Below are 21,298 nucleotides of genomic sequence, written 5' to 3' on the forward strand. Positions count from 1 at the left end.
TGGCAGAGTGGGTCCTGCCTTCCCTATCTAGGGGAGGTTAGAGAAAAGAGCTGTCACAGCCTCCTTCCAAACTACCCATCCCCTTTAGATGACATGCAACTCAGTGGCCTGCAGCAGCCTTCAGTTTGGCAGGAGATGGATGCAGTGAAGGGACCTTCTTTGCAGATGTTGAGCTGTTCAAGGTAGGCTGAAGGTAGACTGTCTTGTGGAAGAGTCTGTTACTTAAGAATACCTCCAAGGAGAACAGGCGCAACTGGAAAATGTATGCTTTTCCAGGGGTATTTACTACATTAGCACTAATGGTGAATAAAGGAAAGAAGATAGAGAAGAGGCAGCCACTGATAATGTATGAGGACTGCATTGCTGTGAGGAAAGCCAAGGGCAAACCAGTTCTTTTCTATGTTTGACAGTCGCTGGTGCATTTCACTTCCTTTATTGAACCAATGATATTCAAAGCAGTATAGTGAGTAGAGAAGCAAACTGACCAGCTGACCAACTTGATGGATGGGAAAGAGACTCACAAACATCCCCTGGATAAGGAAAAGGTTAAAAAAGCATAGAGGTGATTATCTTGCTGACGCTAGGGAGTGGATGGGACTTCCTCCCTGATACCTCAAATATTAGGTAAGCAATATCTTGAAACCAAATGACATTCACAACTTTGCTAAGCACAAACAGGGGAAGCACCCAAAGAGCAATGAAAATTGATATGAGGAAGATTTCCAGCTATTACCTAACATCTCCAGATAGTGATAGATCACCAGTAATTCCAGCTGTTACTGACTGAAGCACAGGAATAAACACGCGATAAAACAAGAGGAGACTGAATCAGAATACTCCACCATTCTAAGCACAGCCCTGGAAAATTCGGCTAACCATACGTGGCCTGCATATGCTCTATACTCTGGGCTCAACACTATTTACCCTTCTTCTACTTCTGATGGATTCAAGCATCTAGCTTTGAGAAGGTACAAATACCCCAGGTGAAGTCTTTGATTCCCCTGCCAAGGTCCTGGAGAAAGTTTTTGGGACTGTCATCCATCTCCTCATCACCCACACTGTCAACTACACAGAACAGAGAGGAGCATCCAAAATCTCTCATTATGAAGGACCAGCTGCTCCTTCACCCACCACTGGCTTTCTTGGCCCCTCCACACGTGGCTGCCTGCTCTACATAGGTGCTCCCAGGGCCAAGGCTGCTGTCCCTGTACTGAGCATACCAGGCCACACAGACCTGTTTTCTTCTCTTTTTAATCTCAGAGGTTAGATAGTTTATTGTATTGATAATGTGTGATTCTTTCCTAACTCTCATTTGCTTTACTAGTCTTCCAGTGAGATTTATTCTTTGGCATGCTCTCATGATTGTGTTTATCTTTCTTCCTCTTTTAGATATGGGTTTTTGTAAGTACCTTTTGTAGTGTTGGTTTAATAGTCATGAATTCCCTTAGTTTATGCCTGTCTTCTAAAGTCTTTGTTTCTCTTTTGGTTCTTATGGATATCTTTGTTGGGTGTAATAATAACACTAATCTAGATTGGCAGTTATTTTCTTTCAGGCCTGAAATACATAATTTTATGCTCTCTTGACCTTTATAGAGTTTCTGCTAAGAAATCTGCTGTTATTCTGATGAGTGTATCTTTAAAATATGATTTGGCATTTCTCTCTTGCAGCTTTTAATAATCTTTCTTTGTTATTCTGTCCTTTCTGTAATTTAACTATAGAATATTGTGGAGAGTTCTTTTACTGATTATGTCTGAAAGGAAAGTGAGGAACCACAAGTTGGGCAAGCAAAAAATGAAAGGAGACCAGGCAGAGATACACAAGAGAGTTTATTTGTCAGAGCTGACAAATAAAGACCATCTCTCCATAGATGGAGAGAGGCAATACAAGCTTTGGGTTTGAGACATATATGGGGGTGGCTCAGGGATTAGAGCCAGGGGGGTCCTAATGTGGGCGATTAAGGGTGGGGTTGGTAAGCCCTTGTGTGGGAAAGAATGTAGGCAGTTGTGGGGGTGGGGTATGAGGGAGTGGTGAGCCTTTCTCAGAAAGGACCTTGGGCAGGAAAGCAAAATTTTTCTTAAGATGGCCATCCAGATACTAAACAAGACTTAAAACATCTATTTTGAGTCCCCAATGCTTCCTGAACATGAATGTCTTCTTTGTCTTTCCCAGATTTCTTAGTATTTTCAATTATTTCATTGAATAAATTTTCTATGCCTTCAGTATATAACTTATCTCCCTCTTTTATTCTGATTATTCACAGAATAATTCACAGATCTTTTAACCATGTTCCAGAGTATTCTTGTTCTTTCTTTTTTCTTTCCTTTCTTTTTTCTTCCTCCTTCTTTTCTTCTTCTTTCTTTCCTTCTCCTCCTCATTCTTATTCTTCTCCTTTTTCTTTGCATTTTGATTATCTGAACGTAAAGTGTTGTCTTTTGTTATGCTCGAATTCGGGACCCCCAAAAGACCACCAGAGACCAAGATCCATGTAAGCAGCAAAGAGGTGTTTATTGCAAGCTAGCTCCATCCTCCGCGCACACACACAGCAACTGGTGACACTGAGAGTCCCCAAGCCCAGGGTTTACAGCAGTTTTATATACTCTTTGGGGAAGGCAGGGACTTCACATACATCATAGCATCTCTTAGCAAATCATCACACACCATGGGAAAATCTTGAAACAACTCTAAAACATGATTAGCACATTCACTGGAACAAGTTGGGTAAGGGTGATTGGCGAGTAAAAGAGGGGGATTCCTTTGAACTGATTGGTTTAAGCCATGAGGGGAGTATGTGCTGAACTACCTGGTTTCCCAACATGTTATCAACTACCAACTACTGGGAGGGATGTCTGACATCCCAGGTATTTCCCTGTCTCATGCTGATTGGTGGCTGCTAGGGGGTTGCTATGGGTCCTCACCTAGCCTGACTGAGTCAGGGACACCTGGAGCAGCAGATCTCTCCTGGTATTTGTAGATAAACAACTCAGCAGGGTGGGTATGTGCCTAGGAGTGCTCCTGGGTCTTTCCTAGGATAAAGGTCACGCCCTCTTTCTTGGACAGGCTTTGCTCTGAGGTAGAGGCTGGTTTTTCACTTTGAGCTCTGAGACTATTCTGTTTGATCTAATTTACTGGTGGGCTTTGCAGTTGAGTTTTTCATCTGACTTACAAAGCCTTTTATTTCTAGGATTTCTGGTTTTTTTTTTCTCAAAACTTATGTTTTTATTGTTCATTTATGTCATGCAATGTCTTCCTTAATTCATTTAACGGTTTATTTGTATCTCTTGGAATTCAGTGAGCTTTTTAAAAAATTATTCTTTTGAATTATTTTTCTGGCATTTCATCCACTTTCATATCTTTTGAATCACTTACTAGAGAGTTATGATGAACTTTAGAGATGTCACGTTTCCTTGTTTTTTTCACATTCTGTTTCTGCATTGAGTTGTGCACATCTTTGGGGATGGATGACTCTTTACTTTTATGTGAGACCCTTCTAAGAAGCAGACTTTGCTTGATTGTGTGCTCTGGGATATCATTTTATTGTGTAGTGTTGAGTATAATTTCAGATGGACTTCATTGTATAATGTCCCTATCACTTCTTTGTTTGTGATTAGTGTATTTTAACACAGCCCATACTGTGTGTTGGAGCCTGAGGAACCCACCTTCTCTGTAGGTTTGTAACAATGGTCCGTTCACCTGAATATAGCCATCATTATTCTAAGTCTTATTTAAAAGGAAAAAAAATTTTTTTTTTGGTCTCTCTTCTGCCCCCCTAACAAGATTAGGGAGACAGTATTATCTTTTCTTACCCTATTAATTCCCCTTGAACACACCTAGCACAGGAAGGTGATGCCTGCTCAGGATCTGGGAAGTGAATCTCTCCCAAATTAACAAGTGAATTCTAACAGCCATCAAGGCTCCTGCGAACCAGACAGAACACACCTGGAATGTAACCCTTGAAGAGTTTCTTTAAAACTCCCCTGTCCCTCCTGATGGGGAGAGTCACAGCCTTTGGGGCAGGAATCCCCTGTGTTTCTCCTTTGCTAGCAAAGCAATACACTTTCTTTTTCCTTTTTTCAAAACCATTAAATTGGCATTGATTGGCATTGGGGACAGGGACTGAGCTTTCGTAATTTGGTTACAGGTTTCACAAGAATGGGGACAGACGTGTGGTTAGAGAGCATAGTAAAGGGATGCCTTCTCTGTATTTATTCCTCTTGTCTTTTGTCAGCAGGAAGCATTCTGAAGGGTTATGGGAGTATCCAATGCTGAGGTCCCTTGTAGGTGTGTGCCCACAACAATTGTTATTTCTGTGTGCTGTGTCTATGGGGGATGAATGTGTATGAGGGGAACTTCTGGTCCCTCTCCTCAGCCATGTCTACTTGGGACCTGGTTGTTGACTGGGAGCTTTTATCTTTCCTATCCTTTAAGTTAAAGGATTCACCAAGATATTTCAGTAGGACTAGGTTATAGCTGGAGTAAGGTCTAATTTCTCTTGGATGGGCTGAGGATATAATAGCTCAGCAGCAAAATACCCACAATATGCCCAAGTTCAGTTCAGTTCAGTTCCCAGCAACACACAGAAAGAATACAAACAACAGTAACATAAAAACAAACCAGATAAGTAAAGTATGAGCCAAATAAAAATAATAGCCACAATAGCAATAACAACATAAAAAGTAATATAGAATAAACCAAAAAGTTATAAAATAACTAAAGGAAGAACAAAGAACAGAAGAAGAGTTTTAAAAAAAAGACAAAGGTAAAGCAAGAGAAAAGAAAAGAGAAGCAAGAAAGAAGACAAGAAAAGAGAGGGAAAAAATTAAAGAATTTTTAAAAATGAAAAATAAAATAAAAATTGAATAGATGGACAAAAAGAGTGAGTGAAAAATTCTCCTAAGGGAGGTACTTGGCTGTACTTGTTGGGGGTCTTATGTGGTTGAAACCTGCTAGGTAGGGATTTATGGGGGTTGGTTGGTCACAGCTTCATTGTTGTGATTCCCCTCAGCTGACACCAAATAAGTGGGGGCAGAAAGCAGGCTGCACCCATGTTTCTCTCTGGATGGGTCAGGAGAATATTGATGGTGCCAAGCTGTATTGTCTCTGGAGGTTTTTAGTGTGTGTACCCAGCATGGGGGATGTCAGAACCACAGCAAGCCCTCCTTCTAGACTGAGTTTGGGTGGATTATCAAGTGTGCTATGCAGTGTAGACTCATTCCAGAGGTTTTCAGTCTGTACCTTACCTAGCAAGGCTCTGTTGGGATCACTGTATGTCCTTGTCACTGAGGATGTATATGCACCATTACCTTGGGCCTATATTCAGCCCTAGAGATTTCTAGTCTCTGCAGCTAGGAACTTGGCAAACATCCAAACTGCAGCTTTTCTTGGATTTGCCCCTTAACCTCCGGGGTGGGGGTTGGGGAGGTAGTAATCAAACCACAGAGTTCTGTGCTAGAGTGGTGGTCACTAGGTAACTTCTACTCACAGTGAACAGTATCACTGACTGCTGCAACCTCCGCTTAATCCCATCATAGCAGTGTTCCCTGCTATATGAACTTGGTTTGTTTCAGACACTCTCCCAAGTCTTGACTGCATCACGTAGCCATCTTCCATCCAATAATTGTGTCAGGCTGTCCATGGGGACCTTGAATTGTGATTGTTCAAGATTGTCTGATCCCCAGAGCAGTTTAGTCCCTAACATCCAAAATCATTCCAAAATCATTCTTCTTCACTATAACACCCTATATATACTGAGCAACATAAGGAATTGCTTCTCTAAAACTACCTTGTTGTGCAAGAGGAATCACTCTTAGACCAAATCCCTGACCTAGATTTAAGGCTTTTAAGAATGGTGGATTTCTCCTGCACTTAAAGACTGCCAGACTGCTGCTAGTATCAAGGTTGTTTCACTTTCCTACTTATCTTATGCTGTTGTGTTGGGATTGGATTGAAGTTGCAAATTGCTTTGAACTTTTCTGTGAGTTTCTTTTTTGATTTACCAAGCTGCTTAGGTTTTTTCATCCCCTCTTTGTTGGTTCTCAAGAGTTCTTCGTTTCTCTTCTCAGAATATAGTTTCTCCTTTGTTGTCCTGAGTTTTGTCTCCTGCAGGGTTCTGCAAAGGGTACTTCTGTTCCACCATCTTGGCTCCATTCCTAGGATCATATTGCAAAGTTTTTCATTACTGAAAACATTTATTAAGAATTATTTAAGAAATTACTTGAGCTTTGTAGTTTCTCAGAAAATTGAATGGTAGTAGTTGTGACTTTTTAAATATTGGACCAGAGATTTGAGCTATAAACCTAACATTTATTTCACTATTTTGAAATACTTGTTTTCTAGTCATTGTATTCCACAGCCTACAAGCTCTCTTTACTATTACAGTTTTTAAAATAAAGTACATAATTTTATGCAGCATTGCTTATTGGGAATAATTCAGCATGGTGATCTTGGCAAATTGCATAGCTAAAGATTGTTTAATTATGAAACTGTTATATGTTCAAAACTGAAAGTTTCTACTGTTATTAAAGTTACTCTCATATATGTTCCTCTGCTTCTTAGTGTTTCTATTAATATTTATTGTTAAACTTTAAAAACTATAGAAGAAATTTAAGTGGATTTTTTTTAGTTAAATAAAATCTATTAGCATTAGGATATATAATGAATTAAACACTTTATATGATCATTTTTTATTTATTTTAGAAAGACATTTTCTGATAGCCATTGTTTTGTTTGATTTCAAGTGGCTGCTCTTAATGTTATCATTATAGATTGATTTAACTTGGTTCAATACTTTTTTATCTTTGATTTGCCAAGAACTTCAGTTGATTGTGTGGAAATGTAAGTCTTTGTGTGTGGCACTATGTCATTGCATCAGAACTTGGCACCTATATGAATCTTAAGAAAACAGGCTGTTTGTTCCCTGCAGAAACTATTCTAGAAGCTGACTTTGTTTTATATTGTGTTTTGTGCTATAATAAGTGATTTGGTTTAGTTTGGCTTAGGGTAAAACATCCCAGGATATTTTATAAAATCTTAGTATGTTATTAGCTCTCTGAAAATAATACTAGTTTTAAAGTTTTGCTTTTTTGTTGTTGGTTTGTTTGTTTTAAACTAGAATGTTGTGCCATAGCATATCTATTCTCAAGTGCCATTTGCAACTCTCATTGAAAACTACTGTAATATTCAAAATAGTATATTGTTTTGCCTCCAAATTTTGAAAATGTGGAAGTATCTGAAAACACCAGAAATTTATTTTTCTCTTGATGTCTTTTAAGGACCACATTAAAGTTATCTAGAGAAAAAAAAATTAATAGGAGATAGATGTGCACGCATCCACACACACATACACACACTTAGCAGAAACTGGTTCATGCAGTTATGGAGGCTGACAAGCCCCAATCTGCAGTCAGCAAGCTGGTGACCCTGTAGAGTGAAAGTATGTTCCATTCCGAGTCAGAAGGCCTAAGACCCAGAATTACTGATGGTGTAGTTTCTACTGAAGACTAGTAGGATTGAGCCCCCAAATGCCAGTATGCCAGAGTCTGAATGCTAGAAAGACTTAATGTCCTATCACAAGACAACTAGGCAGTAGAAATTCCTATTCATGTTAGGGAGGGATGTTTACTTTCCCTAGTCTACTGATCCACTGATCTGCTTATCCAGATATGTACTAACAACACTCCTAGAATAATGCTTGACCAAACAGATGAGAACCCTGTGATGCACTTAAGTTGACACCCAAAATTATCTATCACAGTGACTTTCAGTGGTGTGAAATAGATGGATTCGTTTTTTGTTTTTTTGTTTTTTGGTAATAATTTCTTGATCACTAAAGATTATACCAAAGAGGAATTATCTGTGACAGAGATATAATATTCCTAATGTAGAATAATTTATTTTCATCATAAATTTTTAAAATTTTCAACTCCTGAATTCTGAGACTACTATTAATAGTCTCTAATAGAACTGAGAAATGTGGTTCCAAAAAACATTTGCTTAATTCTCAGAAACCCTTTCATACATTTTTAATTTTTCTATTCTAAAAAATTCTTGCTATGTGTATTAGTTTATTTAGAGCTTTTTACTTTATTTAAACAAACAAGCAAAAAACCTTAACAAAGTATAATTATAAAAAGTTATGAAGAAATAATACATTTTCCAATTTCAAGAGAGTCATAAAGATCACTTCCTTTCTATTCATTTGGGATTTCTGTCATTATATGACATCCTCAAGTTTTCCTACTAAACTCCTAGGTAACTTATCAACATTTAGTTATTAAAAGAAAAGTAGTACATGCAGGCACATGGTAAAAAATAAAGTTATACATAGAGATTTAAAATGAAGGTAAATGCTTCTTTTCCTCATTTTCTCAGCCTGTCTATCCACAACTCGTTAAAACTCTTTCTTCACTGGGAATAGTTTCCTATGTATCAACCTAGGGGGTGGGGGGAATAGGCCTGCTCAATCATGTATATTAAGTATAACATTTTTTTCTGTTTATTTTTCCATGTTTTGTGCCTATATTGTTTTGACTAAGAATATTTTGTATAGGAATTTTATTCATATTTTCCATCTTACTCATCTTTTTCTGGTTCATACAACGTAGCTGTTAAAAAAGTATTTGTTGAAAGAATCTTTCATATATAGCACATGTATCTCCTGCATTTATGGTATAAGCCATATAGGTTTACTATGTGGTTGAACCACTTTTTATTTGTTGAGTTCTCTATTGGATATTTATGTTAGTGCTAGTTTCCATCTACTTTCTCTTACCTGTTCATCCATATATTTGCCAAGTTTATGCTGAGTACTTGCTTTGTGCCACACATTTTTTCTGGGGATACAAAGAAAAGAAAAATCAAGGGTCTTGTTTACATGTGACTTTCATGTACAAAATTGCCTGAGATATCTTGAAAACAAAGAAATAAAACCTAAACAAATCAATTTCATGAAGGCAGTAGTACATGTAATGCAATGAGAGAAGAATTTCTACTTTAGATAGGATGACCATGCAAAGTCTTTAAAATACACATACACACACACACACACACACACACGTATGTATGTATGTATGTATGTATTTATTTTAGTTGTAGGTTGACGCAGTACCTTTATTTTATTTCTATGTAGTTCTGGGGATCGAACCCAGTTCCTCACACATGCTAGGCAAGCACTTTACCACTGAGCCACAACCCCATGCAAAGCCTTTTTGAGGAGGACTTCTGAACAGGGCCTGAATGATGAGAAAAAATATTTTAGATATCTAGGGACAATCCTAAGCAAAGAGACTCACAAGTGCAAAACCTTAGGCAAGAATAAGCTTGGTGTGTTCAAAGAACAGAAAAAAGTCCAGGACAACATAGCATCAGTGAGTATTTGGTCTTATGAATAGTACTGCTTCAAAGAATCTTTGTATATAAAAATATTTTTAAAATATTTTTGTAAATATTTTTAGTTTTGGAACTGTGTAGTCCAATAGTATATGCATTTTCAATTTTGATATCTACGGTGCAGAACTTCTTTTATCCCTTATTCTTTCTCCCTCAACCTTCTCTTTCTTTCTTAGCTCTAAGGAAATTCAGTTTCTGGAGCCTGGCAGGGTTGGACATTTATGTGAAAGGAATTCTTTTTGGGAAATAATGTGCCAAGGGCTGTGAATGTTTGAGAGACTTTTATATATTTGGAAGACAATCCAAAAGTAGGATATAAGTTTATATAGTATATGTTGTGTTAAGTAATATTTGGCTGTCTGAAAGACAGTGCTCTCCTTTAACCATTTAATAAAACTATTTAAATTCAGAAATAATTAACATTTCTCAATTTAAGAAATAATAAATTCCAAGTTTTTCTAGTTACATTTGGATACAGTACAGTATTATAAGTGATTTCTAGTTTGATACTTGGTTGCAACTCACACAGACTTGTGATTAAGTTAAGGGAATTTAAAGAAAAATTGCCACCAGCCAAAGCCTTTGCTAGAGTGTAGCTTTTGTGAAGTATGGCTTTTAAAATACTTTTAGAAATCCTTGATACTGCTACTTTGGTAAATAAATACAATTTTTTAAATGCTTCTTTATGAAAAGGCATTATTTACTTTTAAACAGTATCACTTATGATTTTTTAGACAAATTAAAATTTTAGATTGGCCCAAGAACACATTTTGTTTCATGAAGTGTTTTAATTACCAGGTAAATAAGGAGTGTCAAGTCATACTTGAGAGCATAGAGATGTTTGTTTGAATTTTTTCAATCTATATTTTTTTTGATGGGGGAATATAGGAAACTTTGTCAGATATATCAACATTCTTATGTGCCTAGAGAGAGAAGGAGATATGCAATATGCTTAATTTATTTTTCTTTTTTTTTGAAAGAAAAATAAATTTTACTTCCTTTGAGAATTAAAAATAACTTAGAAGAATGATGTTAGGAATCTGTGATGGACAGAGTATTTTGATTTAACAGATGCTACTGTGATATATAATGTTGATTAGAGTTTTTTTTCAACTAAGTAGGCTTCTTCAGTACAACTTATAAACAAATTTTAGGTGGAAATTGATTTTACTTTGCTTTTTGAATCTGGTATAGATTACTAATAATAAGCCAGTTAATTTACATTTGATCTGTAATGATTAAGCAACCTGGTTTTTCTCATTGTCTGCTACAAAGTCATCTAACTAGTTTTAATGTATATATATACTTTTTTACTGAAAATTAAGTTCTTGATATCAAATCTTTATGATAAGGACAGGAATTAGTATTTTATTAGCCTTAATCCATTGTCGTTAAAAGGATAGAAATGTAAAATATGTTGCATGTTTACAGAAATCCATTCCTATTATAATATGTGGATATGTATTTTAATTGTTTGAATCATTAAAACATCTAATTTTTGCCTAAGAATATGCAAATGTGCCATTAAATCTGTTTTTTAAGATTTTTCCAGTTTAATGTCTGAATCCAAATTCATAAAGAGTTGGAAAAATGAGATGTCTGAGCTATAGGATTCACAGGGATTTCATATGAAGCCTATTTAATCAGGATAACACTGTTATTAATATTCATAATGTCAGCTGGAACACAAATGACAGACTATGGGGCCTAAAAATTTTACTTGGTGAATTTATTAAAAGTAGCTTAAAAAATTAATGGAATTTAAGTAAAGTTGGTGAATATGAAAATCTTATGTTAGCAGAAAAAAACTCTATTAGAACTTTCTTTAAGATCATTTTGCATTGATGTCTTTTGACAGATTTCATTGGTACTTAAAGAAGAAAGATGCATGAATGGTCATTTAAGAGGATTTAAACACATTGGCACATTAATTTTTACATGAATAATAAGTACTTTCCAAAAGCAATTAACTTACAGTGTACAAGATATGAATTGAAAAATAAGACTCTGACATCAAGGGCAAAGCAAATGTGCTGTACATTTTAAACTTAGTGACAGGATTTTTTAATATTTTGATTTATTTTATTTTTATAGTTTGCAGAGGATATGACTTAGAATATGGTTATATTAATGCATTTGAAAGCAAATTAGAAGGGCATTAATTTAATGCTCTCTTCCTCTCAAATGATATTGGTATTGTGTTAAGCATTATCTTCTCCGAGTCATTTGCATTTATTGAAGAAGTAAACATTTGTTGTGCTAATTGCAGTATTTTATTAGAGAATATGTTCAATGCTTTAGAAAGGCAAAGGGATGATACCAATTAGGTTTAGTGGCAGAAATACATGTTCTAACAAACACTTTTGATTATAGCATTACTTAAAAGTATAATAAGCTTCTGAAAGTTCTGTGTGAAAAGTTAAGGCCTATCTGACTAGTAGATTAGTAATTTCATCCTGAATTTTAGGCTAGGAAAGTAAAAACTTAAGAATGTTGTGAGACCAGCATGTACTTTATGTTGCACAAGGCTTATTACTTTTTACATTTTAAAATATGCTTATTATGGAAGTTATACCAGTATTTAAGTTTTTGTTTTTATTATTGGTATTCATTAAAAATAATTAATTTTAGAGTATTCTGTGAAATCAGTAAAATTATTTGTTTTAGAAACTTTTATAAAAATTTCAGTACTTTTGAAAACATAGCTAGTTATTATTGACTATCAGTCTAATTAGGCCTTGAGCCTTGCCATTGAGAGATCATAGGTATTCATAATGGTAGTTCAGATGGGTACTAGAAGGTTCTCTTCCAGTCTGTGTTTAGGAATTGTCCAGTACGTTTTAAAACTCAGAGCTTTATTGGAAAAACATTAACTTAATGGGAGTATTTACAAATTACCATAGTTTTATACTGTATGGATTGAAATCAAATGGGTATACTAGTTAATATTATTTGTCTAGTGGCTTTTAAAGAATGTATCATTGGATTTTTTGTTTGGGGCCCCGATGTATTCACTTATGTGCCCAGGAGAGGGCAGCATTTTACTATGTCAGGCTCATAAAAGAATTTGCCCTGCTTAGACTGTCAATGTTTCTTGTAATTACTCCCAGTATATTTGTTGCTTGCTTATGAATTAACTTGCATTTATGGAACTAAATCATTCCAATCATTTAATTACACCTGAGGAGCTGAACTATAATTGCTTGCTTCCAACTAGGATCTGATATGGCTTGAGCAGTATTAATTTGGTGTTTACTTTTCTGAGTGCTAAAAGCATTAAAATGATTGTGCAATGGGATTACATTTTACTAATTGCTGGCATTCATTAGCTGGGTAAATGATGAGGAAGAGTGACTGTATATTGCAGAGGGATAAAATTATGGTTTTAAATAGTATATTACTAAGCACATTAAAGCCTGTAAGACATGTTTTAAAATACTCCAGAGGTTATTAAAGACTGTATTTTCTACATGTCTTGCTATATGAGTCTCTTATTAAAATACTTCAATTATTATTAACCTTTTTGGGCAATATGTAGGGAAATGGCTTCATTGACTGGAACATATTTCTTTGATATTAATAACTTCCTATATTTTCAACTAATCCAAAAGTAAATGAGGAACTTAGAAAAAGATTGCCAACTCCAGATCAACATATTTAGAGAAAATTGGAAAAGGAGAAGCTTACTACAGCTTTATTTGAGGACTTTTTAAAGAACGCAGGGATCTAGCTGTGAGGTAAATCTAATTTTATTCCCTTTTAAAGCAAGACAAAAACAAAACAAGAAACTTACGTAGCTTTTACCATGTTTACTATGAAAACAAGTACAACAGAGAAATACCAATAATTTCACAATTTAATGATTTGACTTCTTTGATTTAAAAATTACAATAACAAGATTAAATTGCTTTTATAAGTGTTAAATGTTTTATATGAATATGCATAGCAAACTCAGATTAATAAATTTGAAATTTTTGGTGCATAAATTATAGCATAAACAATAAAATTTTTTAGATGCAAGAAATTATAGTTGGAGAAACGCTAAATAAATTAAATGTTCTGTAACCAAAGCAGCAAAAATGTCTAAAAAACTTAACTTGAACTATATTTATGAAAATATAACTGTGAGGAAAAGAACCTTTTTCTAAGAAAAAGATTTTATTTCACCTGTTGAAATAGACTTAATTGTCCTATTGTAAATGTTTTCAAAAACCATTTATCCTGTTAATTCTCTGTTAAACAAAGGTAAGGTTTAGGTGTGTTCTGATATATTGTTTTAAGTTTATTTATCTAGAGTTGGCTTTATTTTAGCTTCAATCTTGGAGTAAAAACCAGGGACATTGCCAGAGCAAATAAGAACAAAAGTACAAATGGAGGACTGGTCAAAAGGTAAGGACTTTTAAGGTATTAATACGAAGCCCCAGGTGTTGTGGTAGTTCAAGGCACTGAATGAAATGTGTTTGTTCTAACCAATATGTGAGGCAGAAATGCACACATGCAAACATATGTGCACTTGGGCGTGTGTGCGCACACACACACACACTCACACACACACACACACACACACACACACACAAAGGATACCCACACAAAGAGATCCATGTATTACAAAAGAGACACAAAGACCCAGAAAAAGAGACATACACGTGCACATAAATAGATAAACATAAAAAAGACACTGAGAGGAAGAGGAAAAAGATGCACAGAGAAATAAAAACAAACATACAAAAAGAGAAGATGGTGACACAGAGAAAGAGAGATACAGAGGCACACTCACAGAGAAAAAGACATAGAAAGAGATGTAATTAGAGAGGAAAACACAGACAAACAGACACATGTACAGAAGCAAACAGAAAGAAACACAAACAGAGAGACTCAGAGTAAGAGATACAGTGAGAAGATGATGTACAGTGAGGGAGAGACAGGAAAGAAAGACACACAAAACTAGAAGCACAGGCATACACACAGATAAACACACAAAAAAGACTCTCAGAGGCAAAAGTCATACATAGTAGAAGAGACAGAAAACACACATACACTACACATAGAAATAGACTGAGACACATAGATATAGAGACAGATATAGACATTCACATCTTGAGGTACACCCAGAGGCACTTCAAGAGGGAAAGAATTAGAAGGAGCAAGAGAGATCTGCAGAGATATAAGATATGTAGAGATGTGGGGATGGAAACAAAGATTCTTTGAGAAAGAGAGAGAGACACAGGAAGAGACAGAGAGAAGCAAATACAGTTACACATAGGCCTAGAACACAGCCTAAGAGACAGAACAGTCGTACACAGAGACAGTTTGAAAGTCATTTCAAACTCATAGACTGAGAGCCTGAAATAGATAGACAGACAGATAAATGAGTGGTAGTACATGTAAGCAACATCTACATGGAACAGGGAAAAAGAGGATTTAAAGTCTATTATGGTAAAATGTTGAAGATATGGAATCCTTAGAAAAATGAATTATTTGAATATAATACAATTGAAAACTTAAACCTTTATATACATCTTTTTCATTTCTTCTCAATTTTATAATTTAAAATATAGAATTCTTACTAAAATACTATATAATCTTTCCCTTTTGTATTTCCTTTTACCCATAATAATGCTCTTTTCAAATTCACCTATATTCAGGCACATTATTCCTTGTTTTAGAAAGTTAAAGACTTTTTGGGGTGGGGGCTGTTTCATAGTCATTATGTTAAATCAGTTGATTACATATTTTTTCCTGAAGTATTAAAAGATATTATGCTTTCTGAGTACCTTTTTCTGAATTCTGCATTGTTTTTGACTTCCATATAAAAACTTATATAACCTATATGAACCCTCTTGCTTTTAATGCTATCGTTAGTAATTTCCTTTCTAACTTGGGACTCTGGGCTGCTTGTTACAAATTTAGCATCCAGATGACTTATTGAATTGTGTGTAAAGTAGTAATACATAAAATCTGAGTAATGTGATTAAAGGTTCTTAATGTTAATTGTTTTAATGTATGGACTATGTGACATTTAATTTTGACCTATTCTCTTTATATTCAAGTTTATGATAAGAATATATTGGTGTGTGGTTAACTAATTTTTGTTGTAGATATTTTTATTTATTTATTTTTTTGCCAGTGCTGGGTATCAAACCCATGACCTACCAATGTTGCTCAATGAGCAACATTCCAGCCCAATATTTTTATTATTTTATTCAAGTAAGCAAGCAACATTCTTCGGAGTTCAGAAAGCATTCTCCTCAATTTATTTACAAAATAAGAAAAAGTAAGCAAATTGCAACGTACCTATTGTTTATATTCCCTATTCACAGGTCACATTGCTGTGAAAATCATATTGTTCAAATCAGAGGCCATAGGGCTTTAAGCAACCAAAGGAATTAATGTTTAATGTTTCTAAAAAGTGGGAAGACAAGAAGGAATTACTTCTTATAATTGTAAAAGTGACCATTCTTTTCCTGGCCTTGTTATAGAAACACTGCTGAAATATTTTAAGTCCAAAGAGTTGATAAGGTAGATAATGTAACAGATATAACCATTTACAATTTTGTTTGTTTTTATCATTATAGACATCTTGGAAAATGTAAAGCCAAGGTTGGTAGAAGGGAGTGGTGAAGATATCTACAAAATGTGTCCAACTTTTTTTAAAGAACTTAAAAACAACACTGACTGTATTGTTTAAGTCGATAGAAGTATATAAGTGTGAATACATATGTGTTGCCATATGGGGATTGGTACAAATAATGTTTTGCCTTTTGTGAAAACTTTCTATTTTTCAGCATTTTCTTTTGTCTGCTTTTAAGAAATGAAATGTCATAATCAAAGGAGTTTATGCTTATGTAAAATCAACCCTTAGAAAAAACAACTTGACCTATGATTGATTGCTTAGCCCTCTTTAGTACTTACACTTAGCCCTTTTGTATATGTATATTCTGTATCCTAGAATTCTGCCAATTGTGGATGGAAAATATGTGGAAATAAAAATTGCTTCTGTACTGAACATGGACAGACATTTCCATTTGTTATTATTCCTGAAACAATTCAATGTATCAACTATTTACATAGTATTAGGTATTAAAATTCATCTAGAGATGATTTTAAAGTATTTGGAAGGATTGTAAATAGGTTATATGCAAATTCTATGACATTTTTTATAAGGGATTTAAGCATCTAAAGATTTTGATATCTATGGGGGTTCCTGTACCAATTCCCTATGGATACCAAAGACAACTATACTCATTTACTTTGTAAGAAAAAACGCATGGAGATCAGAAAGCTTGTATGAATAATTATTTGGAATAATGTTGTAGTTTCCTGAATATTTTTTACATTAATTTAGGTAATTTTTATTAGCAGAAACATGGTCTAATGGTTTTATGGCATTCAACGATCCTTAGGAGATAGTTTATGTATTATTTATTGATAAATGCTTCTAATAATGTAGGTTAAAATGAGGGCTAGATACCAGTTAAATTTAGAAAATTGTGAGAAACTTATTTAAATTTAGAACCTTTAGGGGTCAGTGTTCCCTAAGAAAGGTTAAAAAAGGTTACTATGCATACCAAAATTAAATATTAAATCTGCTGTCTTTTAAATATTTTTTACAAAGTAAAAATAAGAAATGGTGAGAATTCCACAGCTTGAAGAAGCCTTAGACAAAAACCTTAAAGTTTATTATTTAAGAATCATTTACTATGCTTTCAAAACACAGTAGTTACTTTTATGTATTATCTTAATTTAGATATGAATTGCATGTTTTTAAACTAATTGGCCTTTATGGTTAAAGTGAGCATTATTCTAAATCAGGATTCTTTGTACTCATTTGAAACAAGGTGTGAAACCTCTTCTAAAACTACCTGTGTTAGTAGAATCCTTACATGTTGCAATTTATTGAAGTCTAGTAAATATTTTGAAAAATCTTATCTTACCAAATTTAAATAAAAAACAACTCTCATCCTCTTTATTCTAGAATTGGACTAGCAATTATCTTTTATAGTCATGATTCTTATGGTTTTACTGTGAAATAAATAATTGAAAGATTTTTTCTTAATAAATAAAATTTAACAAAAGGTAACTTGTATATTTTTAGTGTCTTATTAAATTAGAATACTGTTTATTCATGCTTAGCATTTTATTTATTTGTTTGTTATTTATTTACTTGGTGGTACTGGAGGTTGAACCCAGGGCCTTGTGCATGCAAGCACTCTACCAGCTGAGCTATATCCCCAGCCCCTCATACTTAGCATTTTAAATCTGTACTACCATCTACTTCTTTTATTCATTCACCTTTCTTTTTGCAAGGTATTTAGTATTTTACCTTTTGTTCATCTGTTATTCTGCAATAAAATTATAACTGAAACTTGCATGATTTGCAAACTTTTGTAAGATTAAACAACTAAAGAAATTCTCTAGAAAAACATCTATGATGCCTTTAAATGTCACTGATTATTATGATGAAAATATGATTGTAGAATCTCAATTGTTTTTCATAAACTTGTTTAAGGCAGAAAGGAACAAAACAGATTAGAATGAAATTCATTTCTACCAAAAAGATAGCTGGTAGAAAAAAAATCTGTAGAAATTATGATTAAGAACTTATTGAAACTGAAGGTTTTCAACAGATCTAGATGACTAATCAGTAGTAAATAATATTTAATAAATGTAAATAATGGCATATATTCCCTAAATAGTAATTTAATTAGTAATTACTAATTTTAAGCTTATTTCCTATATTGGAAAGTAGAGGTGAACTGTATTGGAAGATCAATCCATTTAATAATTTCAATAAAGTATTATGATAGAAATAACACAAGTTTTGGAGCTAGATAGATCTTTTAATTTGTCACTTACTAACCACCTCTACTTGTATGCAAGTTCATAACTACTTGCAAGCCTGAGTTTTCTTGTGGGGAAATGGAGAAATAATCTTCGTGAATATTAGGTTTGATGTATGGTAAGGCCCTACTACAATCCCTGAAACAGAAAATGAATTAATATATTTTACATATTAGAGTATTTTCACTAATGTGGTGGTGGTAGTGGTTACAAAGTCTAAAAATAGATTGCTGACAAAACGATCTTTAAATAATGATTGTTATATTTTATTCTTTCCAATTATAGAAATTAAGTATTAAAGTTTCAAAAATATTAGGAAATATTAACCATATCAAATACTGTTGTTATCAGTTTAATAAGTCTGTTCTCTTCAAATGTAATACTCATACTATCATTAGAAATTTGATTTTTCAAAGAGGAATAGTTTATGTTTGTGTATTTGGTAGAATGTAATATAGAATCAGTAATACTCATTAAGGGTAATATATAATTTGGCTATATTTGAATTCTGATTGCAGTAAAAACTATTCAGACTAGTGACATCACAAAATATATGCCTTTTCCTTTTGGCAAGTGTGAAGTTAAGGTTGTATTTTAAATTTCTTCATATGCCCTAGAGGGGTTGAAAAAAGAAAATGCCTGAGATTTGATTAAATTTACTATTTAGCTCCATAGTACTTAGATTAATAGAGTGCTAGTGGCTTCTCACACATGACCATCTAGAATATTTCAGAGTGGTGGTAGGATCCTGGCAGCTGGCCAACAAGGATTGATTCGTTTCCTGAGGAAACGCTAAGGCTACTCTTAGAATAATGATGCAGGTTGTACTCTTTTATTAAATTTTTTCTTTTATTTTAAATAAGTTTATTAAAATAAGTAGGTTCTGGGGTTTCTTTATTATTTAAGCTTACTATGAATGATTCTGTTATTAATCTTGGGCTCAGTAGAAAAATGGAATGAAAAAAACAAAAAATAATTACAAGGGCAACTTAATTTTTTAGCTGGTTATATAACATTTCTTATTAACTGTGTTTTGACATCATTTCTGATACAAATACTTCATATTGGTGAGTTTATGCCATATATTCCTTTTTAAAATTAGCTTTATTATTTTTGGAATACTTTTAGGTTCACAACAAAATTGAGAGAAAACCCCAGAATTCCCTTATCCTCCAACCCCCATAATGCACAATCTTCCTCACCATTAAAGTCCCACTTCATCCTGGTACATTTGTTACAGTTCATGAACCCACCCATAAATTCTTAATAAGGGAAAAGTTTGTAAGATGATAGGAATCAATCTTTCTTTCCCCCTCCCCTCCCCACTCCTTCCCTTCCCCAAATTTAAATAGTGTTTTAAATCTGTTCAGTTATAGTTCTTCATGTGAAATTCTTACTACATTTTTAATCTTCCACTTTATAGAAATGATCATTTCTAAGAATGAACATAAAATGATATTTTTTTATTTTAATAGAATTTCCTCTGTCATTTTATTCTATTGGTGTGATTCTCTTTGTAGAACCTGTGACTTGTTTTTTTTTTCTTTTTTTTTTTTTTTGGTTCAAGGGTATACCAGCCTCATTTATGCAAGTAATTTCAAATGTATTTTTGACATAAAACAGGAAATGCTTTTGGAAATAGGAAAAATGACTTGAATTTGCCAAAAGTCTTTTTGCTTCATTTAAAATTCTTTTTCCATAGGATTCTGTGCTCTTCAGTAAATATCCTAATTCATTTCTACTTATGGTCTTTTAGGACAGAACACTTCCTGGAATGTGTACAACACAAATCTTAGTATTATAATATTGAATCTTTAATTTTCTAGAAATTAGAATTTCAGTTTATATAAAATCACTGTTGTGGTCTCCTTAATATGATTGCTATAAAATTGTAAGCGAGTATTGACATTTTGTTGATTTAGAAGATCAGTGTACACTAGTTTATAGACTGAATTTAAGGCTATTTACAGAGTTGGTCCTGGTTGACTGTAAAGCAGGACTGATGTGACATCCTGGATTTAAAGGTATTCATTATGCTTTTCAAGAAATGTTTCCTAAATGGCAAAATTATATATTTTACGGTATATTTTCTCCCTATGTTTTGGTTATAAATAATTCTATACTAGTAGAGGGAAAGATTTTGGAGGATTTCACTAAATAACTCAACTTTTAGTGGTCTGTTTTCTATCCTGTAGGTCATTATTATCTTTTGGGAAGAATATCATACACTATTTTTCTTTGTGTTTTGCTTATTGTGGGGAATATGAAAAGGCAAAAACAAATCAGGCTTTAAGTTTTTAAAATTGGTTAAGTACACTATCTCACAGTTTCAGTGATTTAATTAAAAATATTCTAAGGGCCTGGGGGTGTAGCTGATGGACAGCACTGGGTTCAGCCCCTAGCACTTTCCCTAAAAAAATCTTTTATAATTTTTGGGTGAAATTGATAATTCTTTACCAAATGGTAAAATTTTACTGATGAGATGCAAGGTAAAAATAATTATTTTTAAAAATCATATTTTGACTTTCATGTTTGACTGATTCTTGTTTTATGCATAAACTTTTAATATTTTTAAATTAGTGCACTAATGGGTAAGAAGTAAAAGCTAAGCAGTTTATATGATAAAATTATACTTGGTGCATAGAAATTACATATTGTAGGCTTTTGCTATTTCAGTATTTTTTAAGTTAACAATTAAATCCTCCTTTTTAATACAATCTTGCTGTCTGTGTCTAATGTAATTTGATATATTCTAGCTAACAGTTGACTAACATAACTAACAACATTTGTTGATTTGAGCATTTTTAGTATTACATTATAATCAAGTTAAGCACAAATGCCATTTTTTCTTTATTAATATCTTCCTCTACCTTATAAAATTAAAAATTTAAATTAATATCAGTCTCCAGGAGATTGGGATATAAGTAAAGTTTATTTAGCATTAGTTTCTTTGAGCCAACAAGTATGTGGAAAAAAATATGATAGGAAAGACAGAACAAATATATAGTCCTTAAATTTTCAGGGTTACATACATACTCTCAAAATTTGGAATGCGAAGTAATATATTCTATA

General features: G+C 33.4%; 1 protein-coding gene and 1 pseudogene across 1 annotated transcript in view; one reads left to right on the forward strand and one right to left on the reverse strand.

The window, feature by feature from the left end:
* Mipol1 (mirror-image polydactyly 1) overlaps positions 1-21,298 on the forward strand; it is a 323,741-nt gene that overhangs the window by 65,597 nt on the left and 236,846 nt on the right. Inside the window, exon 3 of the mRNA XM_026408983.1 lies at positions 13,697-13,774. The gene's annotated coding sequence lies outside the window, so the exon portion shown is untranslated. The remainder of the gene's footprint in view (positions 1-13,696; positions 13,775-21,298) is intronic.
* On the reverse strand, positions 101-1,042 carry LOC113196887 (etoposide-induced protein 2.4 homolog; annotated as a pseudogene).

Source organism: Urocitellus parryii, chromosome 6 (assembly GCF_045843805.1).
Source record: "Urocitellus parryii isolate mUroPar1 chromosome 6, mUroPar1.hap1, whole genome shotgun sequence".
In the NCBI taxonomy this organism is placed as follows: Eukaryota; Metazoa; Chordata; class Mammalia; order Rodentia; family Sciuridae; genus Urocitellus; species Urocitellus parryii.